The sequence below is a fragment of the Ostrea edulis genome, chromosome 1 (genome assembly GCF_947568905.1).
Source record: "Ostrea edulis chromosome 1, xbOstEdul1.1, whole genome shotgun sequence".
NCBI classification, from domain to species: Eukaryota; Metazoa; Mollusca; class Bivalvia; order Ostreida; family Ostreidae; genus Ostrea; species Ostrea edulis.
In genome coordinates this window covers 75143613-75149695 of record NC_079164.1, presented here as the reverse complement: position 1 = coordinate 75149695, position 6083 = coordinate 75143613, and positions in this window count along the sequence as shown.

The following is a 6083-nucleotide window of genomic DNA, read 5'->3' as shown; positions in this document are numbered from 1 at the left end:
TATGATTTATGTGTAAAAATGATGCCTAACTTTGAAATCAGATAACTATTTAAAGATACCTGGTAGATCTATATATGATTTTTATGTTTATGTAAAGCAAATTATGTTAACCTAATTCTGAAAAATCTTCAAAAATGAAAACATTGTTGATTGACAGTAGAGGGTCACAGTGAATGAATTTGCTTTATATCTGTAGTTTTAACAGCTGAGCCCTGACAGGTATATTTTGATGCTGTGACCTTTTAACACATTTGATATAAAACAGGTCTCTGACCACATAACTTATGTCCGGTCTGTCATGTGTATGGAAGTGACTTACGAGCAGTGATTAATACTAGCATTAGTAAACAGACTTCAAGGAAATCCGAGACATACAGCCGTTTGGTACTAATTCTGGTATTATTTTGAATGAGGAATATTTTTTCATGATTTTGTTTGAAGATAAGATCAAATCATCAACAGCTGATATATTTTCTTTATTTTGAATGAAAGATAAAATCGAAAGACCAACAGCTAATTTTTTTTATACTGAATGAGATGTGGAAGCACAAAGTGTGTATTCGTTTATGGAATCCTGATTATATTGTATGGACCCTTATATAAAACTAAATTATTCTTCAGTATATGCCATGTTCGACACCAACTCATCATACATGCACATTGTTTCATTCATTCATTATTTTTTTGTTTTTGGTCTTTTTATCTGTTTCTGAAATACATCACTTGCTAAACTTTTCACAGATTTCAAACTTGTAATGTACGGATTTAAAAACGTTTGCAAACAAATAGTGAACTGGTTTTAACTCGTGAACAAGTTTATGATGGTGCCTGTTTTCAATCAAAGAACTTTTTTATGATAATTGTAAAACAAAATCATGCGGTCAAATATACATTATTTGTCATCACTTAATTCTAGTTTCATATTCATGGTTTCTTCATTTTCTACTGTAAGTAGTAACACGCAATATGTACATCGAAGAAAATATTACAGTTTACCAAGAATCACCATAAAGGTGGTGAAATGTTATCATGTATTCAAATTAATGAATTGTATTTATGATGCATATACATTGTATTTCCAAAATCATTTCTATAATGATTGTATTTGATCATGCGAGTTTCATAAAGTATTCTTAAGCCGAAGGTTTTCATGGAAAGGTTAAGATTGTGGTTGTACTCTGGAACAAAATAAGGTTTCGATCCCCACCCACCCCCACACTTTTTGGAAATGTTTTTAAAATCCAAATAGTAAATGGAGAAAAAATGCCCAAGAGTATGTTGCCACATTCTTTGAGGTGACTTGCACGTTCCTCAACATGCATGAAACTCGCGGATCTTTCGAATGAGACCATAAACTGGGGTCCCGTGTTATGCAGTGGATTGAATGGAAGAATGAATGCTTTGGCACGGGTCCACGTCATGGGTCAGAATAATTAAGCCGACCAAGTCTAGATGTGAATGTACATGTAACATTTTTCTCTGTTTAGTCAATATTACGAAACATGCTAAAAATATATATAAGCAGAAAATACAGAAATATATCGTCACTTTTATTGTAAACAGAAAATACAGAAATATATCGTCACTTATTATAGGCAGAAATATATCGTCACATTTATTATAGGCAGAAATATATCGTCATTTTCTGGAACATGTGTAACACAAGGTAAAAGAATCCCTTCATGAAAAGAGAAAACTGAGGGGGTGGGGGTGGGGGGTTTACATATAGAATTCGATATTTTGGGTTGTATATGGTCGATATATACATGTAGATTCATTGATCAAAGTATATACAGTCTACTCCGGATATACTGAAATTCAGGGGACCGACCCGAATTATTCACTTATCCAAAGTTCAATATAACCGATATTGAAGCATATAAAGATTTATTTTTACTTCATTATAATAGATGGTTCAATGTACGTGGAGTAGACTGGATGGAGAGTCTTCATTGGATGATGACTAACTCGGATGCAACATAGTCGATTTTGTGCAGATGATATCCTTGCGCATCTGTATTAGTTTAAATGACGAGTGTGTTTTTTTCTTCAATTAAATTTTTGTTTAAATAATTTTGTATAAGAATAAACTTTCAAACAGTGACATAGTCAGTTTTCAGTTAATCACCTTCGTTAATACGACAGATGTACAGTGATTGTTTACGTACTATCAAATATAAACCTTGTAAGTGAGAGTGGAACTGTAAAACAGAACTTTTTAAACACATTTTCCAACAATTCAGTTTCAGTTTCAGTTGTAAAGCAAACTTTGTTTGGTTAAGTTTAAGTACATTATTTATTTCTTCGTTGTCATGGTTTTCACGTGGTTCTCCAAGCGGTTATTTTCCGCAAGTCAAGATTTTGTGGTCCACCACATTTTCTCACAAAATGTGGAGGAGCTTGGGAAGATTAGACGCGTTCCAATGACGGTGTTTCTTTCCTCTGCTTATTGGATAGAGTTTATGAATTACGAAATGTCTCGTTTTACTTTAGTTTATCAAAAATTGACTTTCAGGGTTGTTATTTAACAGTTGCAAAATTTATCGCTTGTTAAAATCTTCACTGCTCTACGTGACTATAAAGGTTATTGATTATTGCCGAAATGCTAAGTAGGGTTTGTTAGTAGTGCAGTTTCAAACAGAATTGCATCAAAAGTAGCATGTAACTTGCAGTATTCAATTTTTCGATTTTCACTTCCTAGGTAGTGAGGAAATGCATTTCACTTCTCTTGTATTGAATATCGGTCTTTTGTATAGGTATTCGGGGTGTAATGGATTTACCTAGTGACACAAAGCCATGGCGAGCTCTGTTTTCGACCAGGTTAGAGTTATGTTTGCAAAATAAGATAATGGGGTAGAAGAGCTGACTGTCGATCTCCATTTCCACTGAATTACTTGCTTAATTAATTAGGACTGTACTTAATTACTTGCTTAATTAATTAGAACTGTAATTCCTTCAGATGTGCTGCTATTTTTTTTTAAGATGTAAAGTTCACCGAGACAAACTGGATTACCGAGGACCGCTGTAAAGTGGCACAATGCTAGGTGCAAGAGTATTTCAACATTGAATATTTTGTCAGGGTTGGGGTTGCATCGACATGTATTGTCATCCAATGGAAAGGGAATCCATTTTCAACGTGAACCACGGTCAATTTCTAGTATGAAAATTAAAATGTTTAATGAGAAAATACATTACGTTACAGTTTAGTTACTATACAAAATGTTTAATGAGAATATGTACATTACAGTTTAAGTTGTTATACAAAATGTTTTAATCCTCTTGTATACTGACACAGAAAAGAAACGCAACCCTAATATAAAAATCAATACTTTCAATTTCAATCAGATTTGAATAGCATGATATATACAATTCTAGCAATTCATGCGTGCTGGAGTTTGCGATACATCAATGCATACCCCGATTAGCACGTGCACGCAACCTCATTTCATGCGTCTCGGATCTGTTTGTTATTCTTCGTGTATCTATTAAGAATAGTCAGATAGTGGTCTCTCATATTGCGTAAAATATATCCTAGACTATGTAACAAAGCATGCAATGGGGCTGTGCATATTGGCTGGAAACATTTTTTTTTAAATGCTGTAAAAAGAGCACTGGGTGTCCTCAAAGGCACAATATCTCTTCTCTTCAAACGCCATACACTGGCTGGTACAACTGCATGACGACCGTCCTCAAACTGACCGACCGAGGGTGACGACGCCTCGTCATGATCGTTTCATGAAGTAGCAGCATTTACGAAACTGGTTTAGAGCTGCACAGAAGACTGCAATGAGACCACAGGGACGCATACCACAAGACTAAACCGAGATACTGTAACTTTACTGAAGGTCTCCGCTACAATGGCATTGATCAAGCGTCGCGTTACTTTAAGAATGCCCATCAATTGTAACCGTCCCGTCAGTCGTTACGACAACACCGTCCAAATGTGTTTCCTCACAGGGGCTAAGCCCGTTTTGGGCCAGAACTCTGTGATACCATAAATATAGAAAGGGGTCTAACTCTGACCAAGATAATAAAAAAAAAACTACCCACTCACTTCAAATACCTAAAAAATAAAAAACTAGGCGCGGTATGCGTAATTTGCCGATCTCTCTATAGATTATTGTTTGAACTACTTGCAAGCCAAATTTCAAGTCATGGGTTCTTAGAATAACAGAGATATACGTCATCGTTCTCTCGATTTCACCTGTTTATGCTTATGACAGCAGCGAAATTCAGACTAGTGTGAAATATTTCGGACCTATCAATTAAAATTTCACATCAAATGTACGCTACTTGCATGTACTTCCTCATACTTTAATATTGTTCTTCGTTTAGATGTTACACGACTAATTTTTTTCCCTCAGCAGCATCAACTGCATGTTGACAAGATCTGCCATTTTAAATGAAAGCACCAAATACCCGATATACTTACAATCTCAAATACCTTAAGATTGATCAATACATTATTCTTATGATATTACACCTAGAGAAGGAAATTGAACATTTTTGTTTGGCTTTCTTAATTTTTTTGGTTTATTTTATTTCATTTATATCATTTTACCTTCTTTTTTTTTTTAAGTTTTAGGCATTTGAGGTTTTTAGTGCGTTTCTCAAAATGACAGTTAAGGAGTTTTACGAAGAGGCTTACTTTTATAATTGACGGTGATTTTAACAATTTAAAGGGGCAAACTACTGATATGAAAATTTGGGAGTGGTATTTGCAAAATTCAAAGACTTTACCGTATTCAGTTGTTGTATATATTGTTTAACGTCCCTCTCGAAAATGTTTCACTCATATGGCAAAACTAAGACGTTAAAATAGGTAATGGTTGCTTCTTCGCCAAACGCTCGGCATTTAGAAGTGAGAATCACGGGTCGTTCGGGTATGACCTTAAAAACGGAGGTTCTGTGCCGCGGCATGCGTTGGCACGATAAAGAACCCTCACTATTACGGCGCTGAGCGCTAAGCAGAGACCGGGTCTACATTTGTGGTACCTCTCGATATGAGTGAAAAATTCAGGAACGGACGTAAAAGCAACCAATCAATCTTATGGAGACGTCACTATTGCCGGTGAAGGTATGCTCGGCGCGTACGACCTTTGAGCAGGGATGGATCTTTATCGTGCCACACCTGTTGTGAGACGGGGCCTCGGTTTTTCCCGGTCTTATCCAAAGAGTCACCCCATTTAGTCGCCTCTTTCGACAAGCAAGGGGTATTGAGGACCTATTCTAACCTGGATATCCACGGGGTACGACATTTCTAAAGAACAAGCGCATGTCAAATGCTTGTATTGATAATGTAAAGAATATACATGTACTAGTATACGTAAGGGTTAATGTACGAGTATCGCTCCATTCCTTAAAAGTAATGGACCGAGGCCCCGAAGGGGCCGAGGTCTGTTGCTTTTAAGGAATGGAGTGATACAAGTACATTGACCCACTTAAAATCCACCTTTGCAGCTACTGTAATGTAATGTAAACATTAATAAAAACTAAACTTTGTGCATTTTAATCATGTCTTACGTTTTTCATTCTTTTGTTGCATGCATTTATATCTACTTGTATAAAGGTTGACCTACTTTCCGAACACTCCATTCCTGAAAAATAATGGAGTGTTCGAACAAAAGGATGACGTCATAGGTGGATTTTAATCGGGAGTAATCGATTTTTATGGGGGCCAATTTTCATGAGTCATTGAGTTACCACAAACATTGTTGATTCTACTGTGTATATTGATACATACGCATGTATACACATCACTTATTGGTGAACGAAAAAAAATTCTAGAATGGGACGTAGAACATACAAAGAAATCGTCAAGAGGGCTTGAATTTCACAGTTCCTGGCAGAATCTTATAAATTTATTTTTACTATGCACCCATGCACTTTTTATGCTGTCTGTTAAAAAAATAAAGACGCTGTGTAAATATTTAAGGCATTTTCAATATCATTTAATCCGCTATGGAGCCGAAAGCATTGCTCTATGGGTGATGCGTTTTAGAATCTGGTAGCTCATTATAACTTTTGATCCAATCTATGTTAAAAAAATGTTTCGATGAAGTGTTAAAACCAAATCGCACCTG